Source organism: Rosa rugosa, chromosome 2 (genome assembly GCF_958449725.1).
Source record: "Rosa rugosa chromosome 2, drRosRugo1.1, whole genome shotgun sequence".
Lineage (NCBI taxonomy): Eukaryota > Viridiplantae > Streptophyta > Magnoliopsida > Rosales > Rosaceae > Rosa > Rosa rugosa.
Genome location: NC_084821.1, coordinates 20,500,591 through 20,524,892, shown reverse-complemented (window position 1 = coordinate 20,524,892; position 24,302 = coordinate 20,500,591). Strand labels below are relative to the sequence as shown.

General features: G+C 39.4%; 1 long non-coding RNA gene and 1 pseudogene across 2 annotated transcripts; both read right to left on the bottom strand.

Moving 5' to 3' along the window:
• LOC133730524 (1-aminocyclopropane-1-carboxylate oxidase homolog 1-like) lies at window positions 1–24,021 on the bottom strand (annotated as a pseudogene).
• Window positions 2,246–6,431, bottom strand: LOC133733155 (uncharacterized). 2 transcript variants are annotated; one of them, XR_009857518.1, is made up of 4 exons: window positions 5,898–6,431; window positions 2,932–3,043; window positions 2,763–2,840; window positions 2,246–2,682 (listed from the first exon to the last, which is right to left on the bottom strand). It is a non-coding gene; the product is annotated as an uncharacterized LOC133733155 (long non-coding RNA). The 2 variants fall into 2 exon arrangements; XR_009857517.1 differs by having other exon boundaries at window positions 2,248–2,682; window positions 2,932–3,055; window positions 5,898–6,430.
• Window positions 24,022–24,302: the final 281 nt, after the last annotated feature.

Genomic DNA, 24,302 nt, shown 5'->3' with positions numbered 1-24,302 from the left:
TCACAGCTTCAAATATTCTAGTCCACACACCCCATTGATCAAACCTTTTATGTAGTGGCCCTTTATGTAATCTGCCAAAGTTGTTCCATGGTAAATTGGGGAATTTTCTGAAGTCAACTCCTTGATCGGCTCAGAGAGTCTCCCTGCAGAATTTTCTAGTGGAATATGCCTGAAAAAACATCCCACAGAAACTCTTGGACCTTCCTTCTTGGCAAGGACTCTATGCATGCTGCTTTTGTATCTATAGTTTGAGATCAGCTGCATCAACACGTATAGTGTAGGTACAAGTTTTGATCAACTTGGTGTGTTGGCATTTCCATACAAAACGGGAAAATATCTTTGAGGTTTAACTTTCTTTATTTAAAGATATTTTTCTGTTTATGAAATTGTGTAATTGATTCCCTAGGGTTTTTAGGATTTGTCTACTCCTAATTGATTTCCTTTAAGATTTATTGTATTTCTTATATGGAAAGTCTCTTTCTCAATTAAAGAGGAATTATGTCAGAATCTTGGGATAGAGGTTTTGCCGTTGGTCTACAACATATACACACACACATACACAGTCAAGATGGACCTCTTCTTAATGCAAGAATAGTGTAGGTGTCTTGCAGCGCTAAGTATTGAGAGTTCACAAGAGTCAAAACACTTGATCCATGTATAAGTGTTTGTGATCATAGTTTCATATGCATAATACACTCTCGAGATCAGTAGAGAGACTGTGAAGAAAGAAGAACAAGATTTGAAGATCATTCAAGCGAAGGAGTTCAAGAAGGAAGACAAACTTAGAGTTAGCTTTTGTCTAAATCTTATAGCCGAGCAAGTGCTATACAAGTTTGTACAAGAACATATCATTTTGAATAAGATGATCATTATTTTGGGTTCTCAAGAGTAAGAGCCCCGCAGTGTTTTTAATCTCATATTTGAGATTTTCACTGCGTAGCCAAAATCTGGTGTCTAGTTTGTTATTTTGGTTTCTGCTGCCCAGTAAGGATTGATCAGTGCACTACAATCCCCATTTTCCAGAAAAACGTTTTATCCTTGTATTTTCACTTTGCATCAGAGCGGGTTCTAAAGTTTTTTTAGTTGATCCGTGGTAAAGGATGAAACGTGAATATAACAGAGCCTCTAGTTCTATAAATTGTCCGCCTTTGTTTGATGGTGAAGACTATTCACAATGGAAGATTATGATGAGGGTTTTTCTCTACTCTCAGGATGAAAACATGTGGAATGTTGTTGAGAATGGATGGGAACACCCAACAAAGGCAGAGAATCAAAGAAAGTGGAAGGGTCATCTGCAAGAATTCTTAAACCTAGGAAGGAGTGGACTGAAGTGGAAGTTCGTGACCGAAATTGTGATTTTAAGGCTAAAAATTCACTATTCACAGCTTTGTCCAAGAAGGAAAGGATGAGAATTAGCCACTGTGATACAGCCAAAGAAGCTTGGGATTTGCTTCAGGTTACTTATGAGGGAAATAAGAAGGTTAGAGGTCAGAAGCTTCAAAGACTTGTACTAGAATTTGAGAACATGACCATGGGGGAAGATGAATCAGTGGATGATTTTTATGCTCGACTTCTCAATGTTACAAGCCAATGCCGCAGCCTTGATGACCCATTTGAGGAGCACCGAATTGTCAAAAAATTCCTCAAGGCTCTCTCTCCAAAATTTCAAGCCAAGCAGATTGCTGTAGAGGAGACTCAAGACCTGGACACCTATTCTCTTGACGAACTGATAGGTAATCTCATATAGCCATTGTTATTAGAAATTGTAGAACAGGTCTTCGCAATTGAAAAGGCAATATGATAAACAATGAAGAGCTAACTTCTATTTAGTCCCTGAAGTATGACTTCGTCCTCGTTTCAGTCCCTGTCTTTCTAATTTAATCCCAAAAGTTCCTGAACTCAAAATTTTCAGTCCAACTGATCCATTCCCTCCATTTCATCATGTTGCTTGCTGACATGTCGGTTTTCGACTTGCCAGCTCAGCGCCACGTAAGACGCCAATTTTGTAAACTAACGAATTTGCCCCTGTTTTAGTTTCTTACAAAATTCCCTCCAAAATGGTTAAATACCTCACCACAAATCCTCAAATATATTCATTGACAACAAAAACACATTTCATCTTGCTCCTCACTTCATCAACCACCACAATTTATCAACAAAAGCATTCACTCATAAAAATCCATGAACTGAAAATAAGAATACTTTCATTCATAATAGGCATAGTATTTGCAGCAACCTAACGAAAAAGCTCTAACGTAACAAAAACCAAAATTAGAGCATTACATCCCTCATAAATTGTTCAGATGTGTTTGACATTTAGCTCTAATCATCTTAACAAAAGATTAGAGCTAGCAACTAAGTGACATAGCACATAGTTGCACAAAAAAGGATGTCAAGAATGAAATTGCTGCCTATGCTAGACATTGAGTCATACTTCCTATTTTCCATCTCTTGTAACTGACCTTTCTCTTATCCTCTGAGATGTCCTTGTTGAAGTTGCAGCCTACTTGCTTGATGCTGTTGAAGGTTGTGGAGGCCTTCAACTCGTAGGTCTGGTTGAGGCGGATGTAGTTTGGGCTAGCCTGGAGCTTGTAGGTCTGGTTGTAGATTGTGCAGGCCTTGATGTGGAAGGGGCAGACCTATTTGCTGCCAGCTTTGCACTTTGGCAGCAGCAAACTTTTTCTACACAAATAACCATTAAATCAAGTCAGCAACTGGTCAAACAAATAACAGCTAAACATTATAACTCAAGACAATCCTACCCTTTGATACTCTGCTCTCTCCCTTGCTTTCTTCCTCAATTCATTTGCAGACATATGACCTTTCTTCCCTCTCCTGGCCTGCAGCAAGCAATAACAGTTTCATTGTGTTATAAATTGACCTTTCTTTGTCATATCAAATCAGTTCAAAGCATCCTAAAATCAAAAATACCTAATCAGAACCTTGACCTTCTTCATTCCTGACCTTCCTCTTTTTGTTTTCCTTTGGTGGCAAGTGCGTTTGACAGGTTTTAACAGTATGCGCCCTCCATGGAATATCTTCACTGTAAAATAGTCTGGATGAGTTGCATAGGTCAATGAAAAGCATTAGTTACTTAACCTAACAGCTAATAAAGACTCACAACCACTACTCTTTGCCTCTTAAAAGTGGTACAACACAAAATAGAAAGGGGACAAATATGAAACTCAACAAGCAGACAACAAAACCACACACAGCCAAACCATTCACATGGGACTAAACAATTCAATCTTTGCTAGGACCACATACAGCATTACTAGGACCCAATATTAAAAGGCAAAATCAGTTCAACAACAACTTGGCCTATATTAAAAGCATATGCACACGGTTTCAACAACCCATCAGCTTCACAAACTATATCAAACACTCATTTTCATACTTTACACCTCACACCAACCCTCAATCTCAGCTATAAACATACATCCCCAAACTCAGAAACTCGAAAAGCTAAAAAGCCACTAACTTTTTGGAAACCCTGCAAATCGACTCCAGCAAACCATACCAAAACCCTTTAAATCCAACACCAATCATTCGAAATGAATATTTCGACCAAAAACAGTTACATAGTCATCCACAAACCCTGTAAATTTAAAACCCCCAATTTTTTTTTTTTCAAAAACCCTAGAAACGAAGACCATCAATCTGTACACACAAATCGCAATAAATTGGACGCAGTCGAAACTCACCATAATTAGGGAGATCATCATTCTCGCCTCCTTCATCTCGAGGAACCCAAACATCGACGTCCTTCACCACCATGTCGCCACCTCTATTTATCGGGTTCCAACTCGGATAAGTTTCCTTCTGTGGCGACCCGGAGACCGGATTACCACAGCGCCGCCTCCCCAAAGAACCCACACCCGCGACACCTGGAGTAAGTGTTTTGGGCCTAGAATTCCTCAAAGAGACAAGGCCTTTAGGTTGGAAGACAAGAAATCTATAAGCCCGAAATTTTTGGGCTTGTATAGTGGGCTTGGCTCATAATCACAAGATTACGAACTAGGCAAGGAAGAGGAAATGAAGGTGGTGTTGTGTTGAGTTTTCGAACCTATGTCAATTTTTAGTTCTTAGCCCCAAGTTTGCATTAAGTTCATTGAATGGTAAGTTACGTGAGTCTTCTAGGTCTAGCTCACTAGGACCTAAACTCAAATGGAGGTTCTAACCCTAGGGTTCCACTTTGGTGGTAAGCAATCACACACACATCATCAACCATACATAACGTTACAAAAATTTAACGAAATCAAACAAGCCAAATAAAATAAACTTTAAACAAAACAAATTTTGGCCTCCAATGATTATCCTCCGTACCCAAGCTTCGACAACAACAGCCTGCAAAACAAACTAAAGTAGGGGTTAGGCTCCTACATCCAGTCATTGCCCATGCCCGCCCCCATATCTAAGTTTAAAAATATGATTTATAGTTTTGAGAAAAAGTAATAGATAAAAACCGGTTTGCGCTTCCACGTGATCGTCACCACGTAATTACAATCCCACGGCAATTGATCTTCTTTCACACTTCCATCACAACTGTCCATCTAGCCAATCACTTTCTGGAATTCAATAATCACAAGGCTAGAGACAAAGGGATAATTCAATAACAAGGGCATGGTGCACACTGCCCACCACCGGTGGCTCAAGGAGGAACTGACCTCTCCTTACATCCCCATCAATTGCCAACACATCAATCCAAACCACGCAAACCATTTCAATTGTAAAACAGATAATTTCCAAAAACCATGCAAGAGGCCTCATATAAAAATTGTATATGCAAGAAAAGCATAGATAGAGTTAAAGGCATCCCCTACCTGGAACTCGAGCTTTCTCTTGCAGCACTTGGCCTCAATGCAATCTTGTAGCAACCACCAACTTCACAAGATTCCACCACAGTATCGAGCCTAGATCAATAAGCGACGTTAATAACGATAAACTAGGCTAGCTATTCACTCTCAATATTCTCCGAAGAAAACCTCTCCTTTAACCTAATTTACTAACTAATAACCAGACCATTTGGGTTCCAATAAGGAGTTTGTTGTTAGGAAGAGGGGGTAAGAACACTTTTTAAAAGACAAGTTGCTGAAAACTGAAAACAGGGTTTTAAAGGAGTTGTCAAGGGTCACGGAGTTGTTCAAAATACTTGAGGTAAATTCTTGAGAAATTTTGAAAGAAGGATGGCTTGACAACCAACTCAGTAAGATTGAAATGGTTATTGAATTTCAAGTGAAACCAAACAAAGAGTAAAGGTTTTAAAGGCTAAAGTAAAACAATGTGCAGATTCTTTCCAGAAATACCAGCTTCGGTACACCTTTTTCAAAAATTCATAACTAATTCTAGAAAAATTCTTTTGAAGTGATTAAAAATCCAGAATGTTCATCTATGTGTCTACTATATTTCTCTAGAAGAAACTGATCCCAAATTCCGAGCGGTTTAGCACCAATTTTGAAATAAATGCAACTGGGTCAGAATGTACCGAAAAGTGAAAAACTGCAGAAAGTTGCTCTTTTGCTCAAAGTTCTTTTGGTACCCAATATGGCCAGTCGAAGCTAACCCAACACACTTAAGAGGCATGTCTAATGCTCCTAATGATATATAGCTCAAGTTACTTTCTTATACTATATGGGCAGGTGCTGTAGCTCGATGACATAATGCATTGAAACATGATATTTGGACAGCTACAAACAACAAATAACCTTTGAACCAAATACAATTCTAATACTCAAGGTGTAGCCATGACCTAGCAGAATCCCTAGACATTAGAATAGATGAGGAATCAAAATTAAGGCAGCAAGATACCAACAACAGCAGTGACAAGTTCATAATCTTCAAGAATTCGTAATAACAACCAAAAATATATAGAGTTTTATGGAAAAGATGATACTCACCAAAGATTAATAAAAAAGGTGAGTTTTTCTTGAGGGTTTCAATAGGAAAGAGAGCTGAGGGAGCTGATTGGATCGAGTCCACCCGCAGGCCAAGAAGTTCGCTCAATCTCGAACATGCAAAGTGAAACAGAGACTGCTCAATATGTAGATGGGTTGTTTTGAACGTATTGAGCCTAAAAATTGAGGAATGAATTAGGAACTTGATAGTTTAAGAATCTTATCAACTGTTGGTATCAGTCTCAAGCAAGGTGTTGGGGATTCGGGTAGAGCAAGAGAGGGAGTTTAAGCAGAAATCCGGAACAGGCTCGCTTCCGAACAGCTTCTTCTTCGAGGGATATACAGGTCCCAAAACGTCTCCGATGAAGCTGAAATTTGGAGACTAGATAAAGGAGACGTAGACGAACAACTTTGATGAAGAAAGTTTTTTGATCGGAGGTCTCTAACTAGGAGTTTCGAGGCATGCAAACACACTGATATGCCCAGCAAAGAGAGAAAGGGCGAGAAGAGGAGGGTGGACGACAGTCTCTGGTTTGGGACTCTCCCTTTTGAAGGTCTGGAGTGATGTTCTTGGAGGAGTTGCCATTGGCAACGTGGAAGGGAGGAGCTGAACGAGGTTTACTTTCCCTCTGCCCAATTTGACAAAAACGTGAAAGTGAAGGAAAGACTTGGGCTTTGTATAGGTAGAAGCAAGCTCAATGTGTGGGCAGAAAAGGGTTTGGATCAGCTAAGGCATGTGATAGGAAAAATAGGGTGTAAAAACTAATATGATGGGGAAATAAAAGTTGAACAAATAAATAAAAGAAAACTCAAAAATTAAAAATGTTGGCAAGACTAAATAAGAATTGGGCCTTACCAAACTTGTATGTAGATAGAGAAATGACAAGGTAAATTTGGTCGGAATTTTGTTTGAGTTTGAAAAATATAAGGAGTAAATAAATTATGCTTTTGAAAGTCGGTGAGATGGTTGACGAGTAAGTGTCGGGTAAGGCGAGTAGGAATTCAACCAACGGGTAAGGAATAAGGTAAATCTAGAAATCGTAAACGCACGCACAAGTATATTTCAAAATTATGCAAAGATGTCATTTTGAGCTACAAGGACCATGTTGGATCAAGGGAGATGTTCGGGTCAAAGGTTGACTAACTTATTGGGCTAGGTTCACTAGCATACCCGTTTGTTAGGTGTCCAGAGTAAATTTTGGACTCTAACCTTATGCTATTGTTGGGCCCAAGGCCCAAGCCCAAACTATTTCCAAAAGTCTTTGGCCGAACAAAGGTCACGAAAAATTATTCCGTCAAAAAGTGATGTTCGGAATTTCACGGGGTCTACACCTTCACTATTCTAGCTGAATTTCACCTTCAGTTGTACCGGTTTCGAATTTGAACGGGATCGAAATCAGAATTATGGATTTGGGGATTACGGGTTTAGGGATTGCAGGTTTGGCGGTTATGAGTTTGGGAGAGAGTCGAGGTTTTCAAATTTTAGGGTTTGAGGGGAATTACTGGTTCTTGCTATGTCTCAAACTACCATAATAGAGGCCAAGGGCAAGTTCATCAATTTACAAAATTGGCGTCTTACGTGGCGCTGAGCTGGCAAGTAGAAAACTGACATGTTCGCAAGCAACCGGATGAAATGGAGGGAATGGACCCGTTGGATTGAATATTTTGAGTTCAGGGACTTTTGGGATTAAATTAGAAAGGCAGAGACTGAAACGAGGACGAAGTCATACTTCAGGGACTAAACATAATTTTATCGAACAATGAATATATACAAACAATGCTTGCCTGCAATATATCTCCTATATTCACCACAACAGCTCCCGGCATAGGAAGGGACATCAATCCACTGGTTTTGATACAAAACCTGGAGCGCGTTGACGTTGTCTTGAAGTAGCATGGTGAAAAAAGTATTATCTGTGTGTTTGCCAACACCGGTAGTCAATTCAGGCTCAGGGCATGGTCGATAGTAATTACCAACAATAAGATGTCCCTTTGCACAATGCAAGCCTATAAGATGGTCGGGTTTCAGGCCAAGTCCCTCCAATAGCAACTCAAACAAAGTGACACCTAATTCGTAAGTATGCTTAGAGTACTCCATAACTATGATTCTGCAAAATTTTAACTTTTCACAAATCAACATCTTCTTGATGATGCGACTAAATGATAGCAAATTGCCTAAAATAAAACTTAAGATAGCAAAATGGCTAGTCTTGAAAACGTATGGTAGCAAATTGGTTGAAATAAAATCTAGGTTATCAAATTGACACTAAAATGAAATCTAGGATAGCAAACAGGCAATTATGCTAATAAACAAGCTCAAAACCCTAGAAAATCAACCACATATGAAGTATGGCAGGAGAAATAGCCGATCCATTCAGCCATTTAATTTGTCGTAAATTTCTCGCTACAACTCCGTTTAATATGCCGTTATCCACTACACCCTCCTATTGTCATGCTTTATCATTCAAAGCCAAGAAAAAAAATTTAGAAATTCCTCATAAATAATATTCCCTTAAGGAAGCCTAATTTTAATGACGTGAAATAATGTGATCTAAATGCAATATAAAAATTTAAGTATGAACATTTTCAAGTATGGGATGTTACAAGTCACCAGGGGAAACATCCAAGTCTGAACTAGGCCTGGGCACGGTCCCAGCCTAAGGGTCAATATCTTGAGCCCGGGATCGAGCCCGAAGTTTTTAGGTCTGTCTCAGATCAATTTTTCCGGAAGTCAGGACCGGATAGAGCCTAGACCGAAGTTTCCGGGCCGGGTTTCTCGGGTTTTCAGGCCTTTTGCACCATCTCTAGATTTGGAATATCCGGTTAAGATCTATCACCGATCCGGTTAGAAACATATCTGGCAATGAAGGAATTTGAGAAATTTTAGGAGGTAGAGGTTTTCGTCCAGGAATTTGACGAAGAAATCTAGCCAGAAACATATTCATCGGGGTTTAGGTTGAGGAATTTGAGGAGGTCAAGGCTGTTGTCGTACTGGCAGTGGTAGCTGTGCTTCGGAGAAAGGCAATAGTTGATGAAGAGACCTCGTTGAAGGAGTCGGAGCTGAGGAAGCAAGAAGAAGAATAAGACGACGGCAAGGAGAAGGTCGATCTCTAGCTCTTGCAGGAAGAGCAAAGTTAGGGTTGATTGGCTGAGGAAGAAGAAGAAGAAGACGAAGAACTGAAGAAGAGAGAAGAAGAAGAGAGAAGGAGAGAAGAATCGTGCGGCTGAGGTAGAGGAATATTTATATTGGGGTGAGGAATTGCATGTGGTAAAGTGTATAATTCTTGTTCAGACAGCCATTACCTGAACAACAAGTGGAATATATATATATATATATATATATATATATATATATATATATATTCGGGTTTTCAAGGTTTTCTAATTGGTGGAATCTCAGGCTCGGGATCGACCCTTTTTTTCATAAACGGTCTAGGCCTCTTATTTATTTTTTATTTTTTAAAAGCATGGCCCGAACCCGGCGGTTTGGATCGATCCGGTGCGGGTTTTCGGGTTAAAATGCCCAGGCCTAGTCTGAACAAATATCTATGATTGGAATGACTATATTACCCTTACCCTTATATAAGGGTATAGGGCTGTTGGGTTTTTTTCTTGTTAAGAAGTTAAGCGCATGGAAAAACGGAAAGTAAAGGTGGGAAGTTAAAATTTGGGTCCACTTTTGAAAATAAAACGTCATTTAGAGAGCACCAAAGAGTTAGGCAAGCTATAAAGGACTAGTACCACAAATACAAGTCATTCACGACATGCATTATACGTAATAAATTTTACGGCGTGCATTTATGACCAATATCATATATTTTTTTAAAGCGCATTTCAGAGTGGACCAAAAATGGCTGTCAATTATGGTACACATCAAAGGCATGCCGTAAACTAAGATTCGTAGAAGAGTAGTTTTCAAGTAGTGTGCTATATATATAGATTAGGGCTGGGTCCAATAGCATTGTCTTTACACAAGTTTTGAACCATTAGATTTTAAGACTTTCTATAGTATAGATAAAGAGTAGTGGCGGCGATAGGGTTGTACTATGAAGGTGTCACGCCTCTGATTTTTAACACAAATAAAAATCGATATATAATCTCATAATTACATATGCGTGATCGTTCAACCATCAATACCAAGCACCTGGAAATTTTTTCCCTTTTAAACTACATATGTATTGATGCCTTGAACCCACTATGTCAATATTGACCCCCCACAGAGTCATATATTCCATAAGCTTACGAATTAAATTGTCAACAACAAAATAAAACGTAAATGCTCCTCAGAGTTTACTACATAGCGGAAGTCATAACAATGGTAAAGCCAACCAAAATTGCTTCCTACCTGTTCTGCTGCCAACAATCTACCTCAGCTTCAGCCACCTACAGGATTAACCCCTACACCGTTTAAATAGTGCACCGGGTTGTCACACAGCAAACCCGGTAAGCTTTTGCAAGCCCGTATGAGTAATCAAAACAACTCACACAAAATCACGGGATAAAACCCACATGTTTCAATCAAGAAGCCAAATCACGTTTTGATCCTTAAAAACACGAAATAAAGGAGAACAACCCACCCTTAATTTCCTTTCAAATCGAAATAAAAGAAAGCCTTGTTTTCTTTTAAAACGAAACATAGAAAGCAACTCACACTTGATTTCTATCAATTGTACTAAAATCGTACCATAGAAAACAACCCACACTTGAATTCTATCAATTTAACATAGAAAGCAACTCACTCTTTGATATTTCTATCAATTGTACCAAAATCGTACCACAGAAAACAACCCACACTTGAATTCTATCAAATATAACATAGAAGACAACTCACACCTTGAATTCTATCAAACGTACCATAGAAAGCAACTCACACCTTGATTTCTATCAATATATCATAGAAAACAACTCACACCTTGAATTCTATCAATCGTACCATAGAAAACAACTCACACCTTGATTTCTATCAATATAACATAGAAAACAACTCACACCTTGAATTCTATCAATCGTACCATAATCGTACCATAGAAAGCAACTCACACCTTGATTTCTATCAATTGTTAATAAGGAAAACAACTTGCACCTTGTCCCCTTAAAAACCGTTAATAAGGAAGCAACTCACACCTTGTTCCCTAAAAACACGTAATGTCATGAGTTATCAATAACCAATTCCCGTTACCCCATGAATTACCTATATGGCAGACAGACTAGAGCTCTAACCGAAACGTAAGCACTCATCTGGCCAAAGACGTGATTACCTGATATTCTGCCCAAGGTCATAGACCTTCATTCCTCGAACTTTTCAGTCCCTTGGAATAAAACATTAATGGAGTCACACTGGACCCAAAATGTTACACAAATCGCAACGCTATTCAAAACAATCGAAATCAACATTTCCATAATCATTGTTTTCCGAAAAGCCAAAACCCAAAACAATAAAAAGCATCAATCCATGCATATTGTTTTCATACCCAAATCTCAACGCCTTTCAAAACAAATCGAATCAACAATTCCACAATCATTTGTTTTCATAAATCCACAAAACCCACAATTACATATATATATGTCACGTAAATATATATATACGTAGTCATCCACTCAGGAATGCCTACTAATACCAACTATAGTTTGCAGTTAATAAATAACTCTCAAAACGATACGGGTATTACGTTCATAAATGAACCTTGTGAGATTACTCACCTCGAAACTCCTGCTGCGTCTTCAATATAGAACAAAGCAGCCAATCCACAAAATAACCGTCCAAATACTTCGTCAAGTACCTAATCACATACTGTTTCAACTTAGTAACAATTCACAAACGATTTAAGTCCGAAACCCCTGTTTTGAACTAAAATCCCCAAAGTGGCGCCAATCAAGGCGAAACCACATCCGAGACCTCCCAAAGTCTCCGGAACACTTTCACGATCGATATGTCCAAACCACAAGTCGATAGAACGCTCAGATCCTCACGGATCGAATAAATCAACCGGTATGAAACCGTAAAAATCATAACAAATCCATACGAACTCCAAAATTTGCATATTATATATCGAAACACTCTTATCGACGAGTAGAAGATATATAATATCAGAAACAGTTCCTAATATGGTCGGAACGCCACCAGAACGCCGCCACAGACGGTGGTGCACCGCCGCCGGCAAAAACTCAATATTTCACAAAACTTACAACATCAAAGATGTTCATCTAAGCATGCTTGTGAATTTTCATAAGTAGCTCGAAGTCAGAAAACAAGCATAAATGGTCGAAAACTACCTCACAAGCTTTGAATTTTTGCTCAATCCGAGTTGAACCGATTTCCACGTAAATCAATAAAAAAAAAACACCATAGATCGATCCAGAAGGCTACCATAAAGCCAAAGAAGGAAACTTGAAGCTGTGCCGTCGCAGGAGCTACGTTTTCCAACCGGGTCAGAAAACACCAAACTTCGCCGCCTTCTAGCGTCACCACCATAGAGAATCGCTGCTAGAGGATGCTAGAGGAACGACCAGAACAAGGAGACGATCTGATCTGAAGAGTTTCACCGCCGGAGACCGCTGGATCTCGCCGGAAAAGCCGGATCGGATCTCCGAGTTCGGGTCGGGTCAGACGCGGGTGAGGAGAGAGAACGGAGAGTTTCTGAGTTTCCGGTTTTGGAAACTTCCGAAAATAAAAATGGAAATTTCCGAAAATGGAAACCCCTATATATATAACTTTCCAAATTTTCAAACGCTTATAACTTTCTCATACGAACTCCGATTGACGCATTCCACATGTCCACGAACTCGTATCGATGCACTCTACAACTTTCGTGAAGGAAGTTTTTTGAGAATCCCAACGAATAAAAATTCAACCTTTGCAACCCCCCTAAAACCACACTTTTCGAAAAATTATTCGTCCGAAACACTTCCGTTCCGTCCACGAGCCACGAAACCGTCCAATAACCACAAATTAGATTCCGGAAAATCCTCAGAAAATAAATACGAATTTCCGGGGCATCACAGAAGGTAGTGGGTGAGGTTTTATTTGGGTAATATAACATATGAATGGGAATGAGATTTTTTTTTTTGAAAGACGGAGAATGAGATGTTTACCAAAACTATGTTTTGGCTTTAATTTGTTAATAGTTATGTTTTTTTTTCTCGACTATATTATTTTAGTCCCTCGACTTCTAATTTCATCAAAATAATCATTGCACTATGAATTCTCATCCAATAGGTCCATCTGTCAGACCTCCGTCGAATTTGGACGTTAACTCGCTAAAGTGGTAAAAACATTCACGCCAAATTAGCTCGATGGGGACCTATTTGAAATATAAAATTTCTTTTCCAACCCTGTGTCTTTACTTCCTTCCCAGCTATTAATACCCAATTCCAGTCAATTTTTCCTCTTTATAGGTTTTAAATCCAAAGCTTCAATCTTTCAATCAAACCTCTCAACTTTGAAACCAGCTATTAGTTCCCGATTCTACTCAGTGGGTAGTGGAGAAGAAGGTGTGGAAAAAGAAAAAGAGAAAAAAAAAGGAATAAAAGATTAAAAAGAAAACAGAAAGGGAGAAAGGAAACAAGGCTGGAATGGTAATTTTATCCTTCAAATAGGCCCTGATCGAGCCAATTTGGCGTGAATGTCTTTGCCACGTCAACGAGTTAACATCTAAATTGGACGAAGGTCTGACGGATGAACCTATTAGATAGGAATTAAGAGTGCAAGGATCACATTGATGATATTAGAAGTCGAGGGACTGGACTGATTAAACCCCAAAAGTACAGGCAGTAAGCAAAATTTAGTACTTTTTTTTATTCAGTACTTTACCATCATAATCTTTAGATAATTTTATTTTGGATTAATTCTTGTTTACCTACTTGAACTTTCACTCATAATTCATGATGAGAGAAATATCCTTGTATATATCATGTGCAGTTCCTTCCTATCCGGCACATGCAAAAATGAATTGCATGTCAAAATTACACACCGCCATTATATTTTGAGTCGATATGCCTTTCCTTCCAATATATGGTATTTGATAGTCTACTTCCAACAATATCAATATCTAATCTATTTACAATATCTTTAATGTGCTGATCTCTAAAGCTAAAGCAATTTATGATACTAAGGCATTAATATAATTCTAGTGTGATGTTTAAGTTGTTCTCTAAACACACAGACATAGTAAACATTCACATCACTCCACAAACACTGAACCCATATTTCAAAGTATTACAAGACTGAGCAAATGCAATTAACAACATGCATATCGTACTTACCTTTGCTAGGTTACAAGGAAGTATATACAACCTTCTTCTAATTGCAACAGAGTAGTCCCTCTTCTTCGAATCAGTTACCTATGTGATCATAGCTTACATCAAAACTTCTAAACAAAACCTCTATTTTGCAAGTTTTAATCTAAATTTGGAGAACCCATAATAATTTATTCATCATGCATGTAGACAAGAAACCACATAGGAAATACTTAACAGGACCCGCCCCCGATTTCAGGGTGAAAAATCCTAAGTGGCTCTGCTGGGCTCACCTTAGAAGAAATTCTACCAAAAATTTGTCGAAACTTCCCCTAAAAGTAGACTACCCAAGACCTGTAGAAAAATAATTACACTTCGAATACCAAACACTATCCTCAACTTCTGGAGTCACCCTGCTCCCTGAATAACAACAAACTACACAACACAACCCAAACTCAACTTAAGAACATTTAGCCCACAAGTAATTAGAGCAATCTAGTACACAAGATATACAAGAAAATAAAATAGAAAGGTAAAGGATGGATAAATCATACAATGCGGAAGCAGTGACAACTATGCCTTGACTCTATGTATGCTCGACCTCAATTAATCTATCCTGCAAACTGGGCATTTGAAACTGAAGGGCTCATAGAGAAGCATTTAAAACGTTAGAGTGAGTGGACGAAAAATAAGTTAATTTTAAAAGAAATAAGTAAAACTTAAGGCTTCCCCAATTTATTCTCTTAAAACCGACCATGCAGTAAAGTCTTGAAAATATTCTTAATCATTCTCTAAAATAGAATCTCAACTCCTACTCTAGATCGTATAGAAAACTATCTCAAAATCTCATTAAAATACTCATACAATTAAGTATCTCAAAATCCTTTCATAAATCTCGTATCTCTCGAGTCATAATGTAAATCTCATCTCAAAACTCTTGAAAACTCATAAAATGCTCGTATCGTAAATTAGGCGATGACTACAGGGGACTGCCGACTAGTTATCTTATGCCACTTGGAGGGGACTGCCGACCAGGGACGCATCGGAGGGTACTGCTGATCGGAATACTAGGAGGTGGTGGTTAGAGGGTATTGCCGACTAACTACCTCATACCATCTAGAGGGGACTGTCCACCAGATGACGCATCGGAGGGTACTGCCAACTGAAATATTCTGGAGGGTACTGCCGATCAAAATATTGTCAGGAGGGTACTGCCTACCAGACTATCACTTGGAGAGGACTGCCGACCAGCTAATGCATGCATGCACTAACATATTTACCTCCTCGAATAAGCTGAACTCAATCTCGTTAAAATATTATACTCAAGAAATCTCGATAACTCGTTTATACTCAAAGTATTTAAATCTCCACGTTTCTCCCAATAACTCGATATTAACATAACTCAAAAATAGCAAATGCTTTCAGAAGGAAAACTCAATATTAATTCCGTAAATCCTCAATAATAAATCGTCGAAAGCATATTTCGTGAACTCTCAAGAAATCGATCATACTCAAGTACTTCAATATCATACTCATACTATTTAAATATCCAATTTACTTCACAATGATTCGGTATTCAAAATCTCGATAGAAAGTTACCATGAATAGTTGCTTTTACTTTTTTGTCCATAACTTCTTGATACGAACTCTGATTTACGCTTACCACATGTCCACAGACTCGATTTAACATCCTCTACAACTTTTATGAAGAAAATTTTCTCAAATGAAGAACGAAACAAAAAGTCAACTTTTAGGGCCCCACTAAAAGATCGAAATGGAGTCAAGAGTAAAAGTAAAAGGCGTTTACCGTCCGAATGACTAGTAAACAGGTAACTTGAGATTCGGGATGTATCAATACTACAGAAGATAAACAAGAATCAAACATACAACCCTAAATCAAAATGTCAGAAACATTCACTCCCAATTAAACTAACTACAATGATCAATTCAAACCATGAATTAAAATAGAGATAAGGGGGAACGAAATATGTATGATGAAGTTAACAATCATTAACACGAAAACAAGTAATCTAAACATAAACCATGGATTAATATGTGAATGAAAAAATCAATCAAGAACAGAGATGAATGCATACAAAGTTCTTTTTACCTTCCTTAGTTAAATTAACTAGAGGAACACACCATAGTTAACCCTATTAAACATGCAATGCTAGTGAGAGATCAAGTCATCAACAAAACATATTTAACGCATTAAACACTTAGAAAGTTTGATCGATCTAAGCCAAGAACACAAGTTGGAACGTCATACAAGCATGCAAGACTCTTCATTGATTTACCTAAGGAATTATAGGTTTTCCACTTAGCAATTAAGACCTAGAACACTAGCATATCTTAATTTGGATTTAATTACATGCTCAATATTCTAAGTTTGCCACCAAAGAACACAAAACACATAAAAGGTGGGTTATTCGCACAAAATCAATGAACTTAAATCATCACATATAGAAATCGCAATTTATGTATTCTAGAAACCTAAAATGTTTTCATGCTTCATGATTATTGGAAACTAAACATCAAAACATAAACGCAATCATATCAAAGCATCGAAAATTCCAATAGAATAAACAAAACTTGCAAATTGTTTTATACAAACTAGAAACCGAAAACAAAGAGTTTATGGTCATGGTTACACTTTTAAAGGAGCTTCAAGAACGCAAGAAGATCTTCAAAGGTGGTGGATGATGATGAGGCTCACGGCCAGGATGGATGGAGGATGATGGAACTTGCTTCGTGGCTTCAAGGCTTGCACAAAGGAAGAAGGCTGAAACTTTGAGAGAGAGAGAGAGAGAGAGAGAAGGTATACGAATTTAATTCTGGGTTTTGATTGATGATTTTCATGTCTCAACTCCCTTGTATAAATAGAGGACGACATAGCTTGGTGTCAAAGTCTTTCTCTACTTGTTCTGCATCATCTAACCAATAGAAATATTCCAAAGGAAGTAGCTAGAGGTCGACCTTGAATCTAGAAAGTAGGAGTCATTACCGAAATTCCCATGTATTTAGTCCATATTTCGGCCAACTTGCATGCAGAATGTAATCAGGAAACCTAAATTGATAATTATTCTCTTTTATTTTCTTTTCCTGATTCCACACAAAGTATATTTTCCTAGAAACTCTCCCTTTTTGTGTCATGCTGAAATCTTCTTGTATTCTCCTTTATTTTTCACAGCAAAACCAAATAATGTGCAACTAGGACTCCTTCAAGACGTTAAGGACATTTCTAAAAGGTCACATGGAGGTCACATGGAGGTCACATGCTTCAATCTTTGGGCTAGGTTTTTCCACTTGGACATTTCAAAGCCCATCTATGTGTATGACGCCAAATTTTGGTCTTCTAGAACATTCTTGTACAACCTTGAGTCATCTTGAAGCCACAACATCTCCTAACGTTCTCAGGTATCCTAGTATCATCAGGACTCCTAATGCCAACAGGTTTCCTAATCCATTTAGAACTCTTCATTTCCGAGATGTTCTAGAACCTTCTTGAGCTCTCCTTCTTCAACAGGGACTTCTAGTCATTTTAGGTTTCCTTTTTCTGGTATTAATGTGTGTAGATACCTCTACTAGCAAGCTAGTTTGCTATCTCACCAAGCATAAGTAACACCCTCTTTGGGATACCCACAAGGCATGGAGAGGCCCAACCGCTACTTGCATCTTGTAGCCCTATGTTCAAGCTACGCTACGGTATCCGGAAGTGGCAAATACGTCGCCTGGAAGCCACATTTCCGGCCTTGCAAAGTTGCCTTCACAACATGGCTTCAAGACTAGAATAGTGGGTTCTTGTCCCACATCTAAGAAAATGTAAAGGAGATGACTTCCTTCACCTATAAAAGGAACTCTCCTCCCACTTAGAAAGACATTCCATATCCAACACTCCATTACACACTTTGTAATCCCAAACACACATACTACAACATTCAAGTGGACGTAGTTTCCCGCTAAGGCGGAAAACGAACCACTATACTTCGCTTGTGTCGTTCTCTCTCTCTCTCTCTTTATTTATAGTTAATTAGACTCTTCGGTCACTAACATTAACATTGGCGCCGTCTGTGGGAAGCCAACACAAAGGCTTCGTCACGTACCATGAACTTCAGTAAACATCAAATTAAGGTTGGTCAACGCCCATCATGGTTGGTCAACGCCCATCAGTGGCCGGTCAATGATGGTCAACGCCCAAAGGGCTGGTCAACTCCGGTAAACGCCCATCTAAAAAGTCAACGCTGGCAAACCAAAAAAAAAACAAAATTTGGTGCCAATTCTCTCTGGACACCCAGAGATCTCCTTTGGCCACCCTCCTTCTTCTTCGTTCCATCCTCCGCCAGCAAGGCTCTTCCGCTAGCAATTCCCAGTAGTCATCTCCCGCTAGCTACTCTCAGCGGTCAGCAGCCTCTTCTCCGCTCCACCAACCGGCAGCCACAGCTAGTAAAGCTCCGTTCCGCCGACCTCTAAGTGAGAACCAGCTCTGCTCCGCCAACCTGCAGCAGTCTCCTCTGGCATACGCCGCTGGCATCAGTCGGCGGACACCACTGGCCAACCACAGCACAAGCCTCTACACTGCTGGCCAGGCACCGCCGGACTGTCCGCTAGCAAGTCAAGCCTCTGAGCACGAGGCCTCAGCTGAGCTCTAGGCCTCCGCCGAGCCTCCGCTAGTAAGACAAGCCTCCACTGAGCATCGAGACATAGCTCCTCGGCCAAGGGCCCTCCGCTGACCGTCCTCCGCTCCGCTGGACAAAAGCTCCACTCCTCCATCCAAGAGCTCCGCTAACCATGCTCCGCTAGCCCGCCAACCGCTGTGAGGCGGCGTTCGCCAGGCGTCGTTCGCTAATAATACCGCAATCACCGCTAGCTCCAGCACTCCGAGTCACTGCTGAGCACCAGGTCCCTACCAACCCGCTGACCAAGGCTCTCACCAAGACACCCAGAATTACTCTGGACACCCAGAGCTCGCTGAACAACACCGGCCATCTCTATTTCACCGAGCACAAGCAAATTTGTGCACCAGTCATCATCCGGCGAAGCTTCCCAAACTGCTCTCACCAATCTTGTCGAAGGACTCTGCTCAAATGGTAGACCCAGGCACCCACCTGTAACTATGAATTAAGGTGTTGGGTTTCTACGGTGATGGAGCGGCCAACAAAGCTGAGTTTCTCTTCCTTCTCTCTTTATCTATTTATTGAGTTTTATATGGACACCACGTACCCATGGCTTTGCACAAGTCAACAATAATAATCTGTCCATACATAAAACCCGTGACCTACTGCCACAGCATGTTGTGCTTGTTCATATACATACATGCGACACATAGCCACAGACTTGGTTTTATATGTTCATAACTCAAAGTCGCACCGTCGTAGGCCTTTTGATTAAATGACTTTGGACACGTGCTCATGTACACTTGCAGCTTCTCCCATGTATAGTCCGCCTATGCATAAACATGGTGTGTATGCCTCAACATGCATATGATATAAGCATTTATCTATAATATAAATATGTAGTTGTCTGCCATGAAATGCTTGTAGTATATGTACATACCTGCATATAAAGACAAAGTTTCTAACTGCCACGTTAAGCTCATTTGCTGCTGTGTACATGCTAGCTCTGTTATGCATGAATATATTCTACTTTTAGTACTTGTTCAATGTCGGCATCGATATATATATATAGGCTCCAGGGCCTAGTACTTACAGGATGACTTATTCAAACTGTTTCTTCAACATTTCATTGTCACTTTGAAATTCATATTCATCGCACACAATCAAATATGCCATTGGTTGTCAACTACAACATTAACTTATACACTTCGCTTAAAATTATTATCGAAGTACATGTGTAAGCTATTAGTGTTCATTTTACAAACTCATGTACTAATCATCTATTTTGTTTCAAGGAGACATAATCACCGATCACCTCTCCAATTAATGAAATCATCATCCTTCTACTAAGGTGTTGCTCCGGAGCGATGGAGCGTCATGCTTGGACAACTCCAACATGATTTGGGTACTTATATAAAATCCAATTCCAACTCGCTCCAAATCGACATAAGATAAGTCACTACATCTTATCTTTTACGCTCTTGCAATTAGAGCTATTGCCATGAATATACATGTCTCCATGACCCTTAAGCATTCCTACAAAATGTTATTAGCATCTTTACTACAAGTACACGCTACACACATACATGCTTAGATTCACTTTCATGTGACATTCATCTAGAAGCTTGTGACATTTACGACTTAATTAAACATGCTCGGACAAACGACTTGCTCGGGTTACGACTCGCTTGGGTATCGAGTATGGCCACGACTTGTGCTTGGGCCACGGCCCGCATGCTCGCACAGCGCCTACACACTCAACTACACCCAACTTGCTCAATCATGTCCAACATGCTTTACTTAAGCCCCAAGTTCACAAACGCTTCATACGATGTCACCGGGACTACTCCTACAAATTTATATGGACACCCATTACACTTGCCACTATCTATTGTGCGTGTCATATGGCCATAAGATCCACATATACAAATACCAATATTTTACATGTTCATACACATTAATGGAATATTGAATTCTTCTACCATTTGTTGTTCGCTACAAATCGAATTCTTTTCGCATTCCATTAATACGAACGGTAACCAATACAACAAGCATTCTACATATGAGCGTTTTTGTCTCTTTGTGTAGGTTAAAAGAGTCTCTTCTTGCTTACGGAGTTCGGGGACTTGTAGGGGCTAGACGCCTCTCGGACATTGTTTATGCTTGATGACTTCATGTTTATAACTACCCAACCAAGAAGTTCCTCTTACTTGGGGACTTCGGGGACTTGCAGATACCTCTACTAGCAAGCTAGTTTGCTATCTCACTAAGCATAAGTAACACCCTCTTTGAGACACCCACAAGCCATGGAGAGGCCCAACCGCTACTTGCATCTTGTAGCCCTATGTTCAAGCTACGCTACGGTATCCGGAAGTGGCAAATACGTCGCCGGGAAGCCACCTTTCCAGCCTTGCAAAGTTGCCTTCACAACATGGCTTCAAGACTAGAATAGTGAGTTCTTGTCCCACATCTAAGAAAATGTAAAGGAGATGGCTTCCTTTACCTATAAAAAGAACTCTCCTCCCACTTAGAAAGACATTCCATATCCAACACTCCATTACACACTTTGTAATCCCAAACACACATACTACAACATTCAAGTGGACGTAGTTTCCCGCTAAGGCGGGAAACGAACCACTATACTTCGCTTGTGTCGTTCTCTCTCTCTCTCTCTCTCTCTCTTTATTTATCGTTAATTAGACCCTTCGGTCACTAACATTAACAATGTGTTTCCTTGTCTAACTGGAATTTTGTTATTTCTCATTTCTGTCATCATTTCCAGGAGCACATTCGTAGTTGACTCAGGATTCCTTCTCCGAGTAGGATTGGAAAAACTTCATTTCTCCATTTCTTTGTCATTTATGCGCCTCATTTCTTCGTTGCCTTCATTTCTAGCTCTTGATAGCTTATTTCCTGCTTTTGGTGCTCAAATGTACCTAATTAAGTAAAATGTAGAGAGAATGTCATCAAAAACGCCGCAAATATTGCTCCTATCATATAGGTAAAGTCAACAAAAGATCTCAACTTTTGGATCTCTTAATCTAGAAGCATCAATTTAGCAGCTTGTGAATTATAAATTGGGAAGTGGGAGATTGAATTATAATCAACATCCTATTGTTTTACCAAACAGCTAATCTGACTTACATTAATTTAAAACACTAGGTGGAACTACTCTTGATGAAAAGATTAACAAACGCACAACACGAAGGATTGCTAACGTAGTGTAAACCTCACCACTGAGGAAACTTCACTGTGAGGCTTACAACGTAGCCTACACGTGAATCAAATCCACTCTTGAAGAAAATGATTACAGTTTACAAGTAGTGATATCAAACTCAATCACTTTACTAGCAACAATGCTAACTTGCTTACAATTTGAAAAGCCTATCCTATACACACAGATGAAACAATATCTGGTAAGCTAGTTGAACCGAACTTTCACTTCAACTTTGTATCAAGGTCTCACTGATCTCAAGAATGATGTATGAGATGAATTCAGTGAGCAAGTAAAAGTTAATAATATTCAAAGAGAGTTTTGCAGAAAACAGTTTGTGAAGACTACGCAACACACAATAAAACACTTCGATCAAAAAACTCTATCTCTCAGAATGCAGTAAAAAACTCTATCTCTCAGAATGCAGTTTGAAAGCCTTTTATGGAGGAGCAAGACTCCCCCTCAATTTGATCATCTTAATCACCAATTAGGTTTTCAAAACTAATTTTAAGATTTCAACAGTATTTCCAAAACAATTGATAGGAATGCATAACAGTTTAGATCCACGAATTATGCAACTATTACATGCTAATTGATATGATATGCATACTGCCTTTTATCTTCAGATCTGTGAGCTTGATTTCCGCATTATTACTTGATCCTTCAATCTCCTAGGACCACCAGAAAAGTAGGAGAGAAAGACTCTCCAAATCCTTTAGAAACTCTAGTCTCCTAGTAGCATTAGGAGAATATGTGTTGAATGGAAATAACCCAAAATACTAACATTAATAAATAAGCAGCTTAAGCTACCTAAGCCTCGGGGCCAAACTGGGCCTTACAGTGGTGTCAATAACCCCAAATCGGTAAATAAGCTAACATATAACACTGAAAAGCTAGGTGGGCAAAGCAATAACCGTCCCAAATCTGCATCAAGTTTAGAAAGGTAGTTGTGAACATGACTTCAAATAATTAATAAACTTGGGTGGTGTTGTGTAGCAGCCACATTCAAATAAGATTTGAGAGCCAGGTGAAATTTCAAGTGTCATGTCCATTTGGGGTGCCCAAGTACTAGGGACGCCAGCCAAAACAACCAGCAGCAACAATTCTTCCTCTTCAAGTTGAAAAGCTTTTGTCTCATAACGATCCTGAAGAACCCAATAAGAAGGAAAAAGAGCAGTACATAGCAACTAGGTGAACTGAAACTATGAACTAGAGAAATTTCGAGTAGTAATGCGAACATGGAAACGTATAGCAACTAATAAAATCAAAAGCAGCTGCAATGCATACACCAAAGTTGCTCTTCGGTATCCTTGGCAAAACTTTAACTTTTCACAAATCAACATCTTCTTGATGATGCGACTTCAAATCTATTTGAGGGAGAAATAAACTTATTATTTTCTGATGAAAGTTAATTAACGGTAGAAAACTCCTAGGATTTCTTGTTTGTATGTATTTGTAACTACAGCCGTAGAAAGAGAGACTAAAATCCTGAGGGCTTAAATAAAAATCCCAACGTAATACCAAATTCTGTTTAGCATATATACCTGCAAACCTCAGGCAATTCCTGAGGATCCAAAGGCTCAGAACTCATGTCACAAACGAAGGAGTCCCTCCAATATTTTAGAGAACCTGATCGATCTACCCGACTTATGGCTACCAACAAAACTGACCTTCCTCTTGGGGTCCGTACTGTAGTACTCAGCTTTCACTTCCTTGGGTAGCTCATGAAACCCACGCATCACCTGCAGCATCTCCTCTAATACTTTCTTAGGTATCTCATGGTTCACGACCTTAGACAACCCCACGCTGTCCGCAGCCCGTCGGACTCCATCAATCACCTCTTACATGCCAGCTCAAGCCAACCGCTGCGTCAGCGAGGTCCACCACTGCAATACTGAATTCGGTTTGGGTTACTTTGGCCGTGATCTATTGGGGGATGGATGAAAATTTGTGGGATTTTCGTGATTCCAGCATCGACTATTCCTTTCACACCAGCTTTGGATTCATCTAAGGCCTTCAACCATTTGAGAAGAAGGTCTTGGTCGCTTGAACTCTCGGCCAACATTTTGTAGTATCTTGTGTTTGTACTCAAATTTGGATAAGGAATACTCTGGAGGGGATAATATTGAAATGATGGCCAAAGCCAGCGTGCAATTATATTGAATCAAGCACTATTGATCAACTGCCCAGAGAGGAATGAGATGTAAGCCACCTTCTAACTCCTAATTCGATCTGTAAATGATTTAATTTCTTCATATGTGCATTGCGTTTGTGTTAATTAACTATGCATGATATACTGATTTAAGCTATGTAATCAAGTGCACCCAAATAGGAATGAGAAGTGAG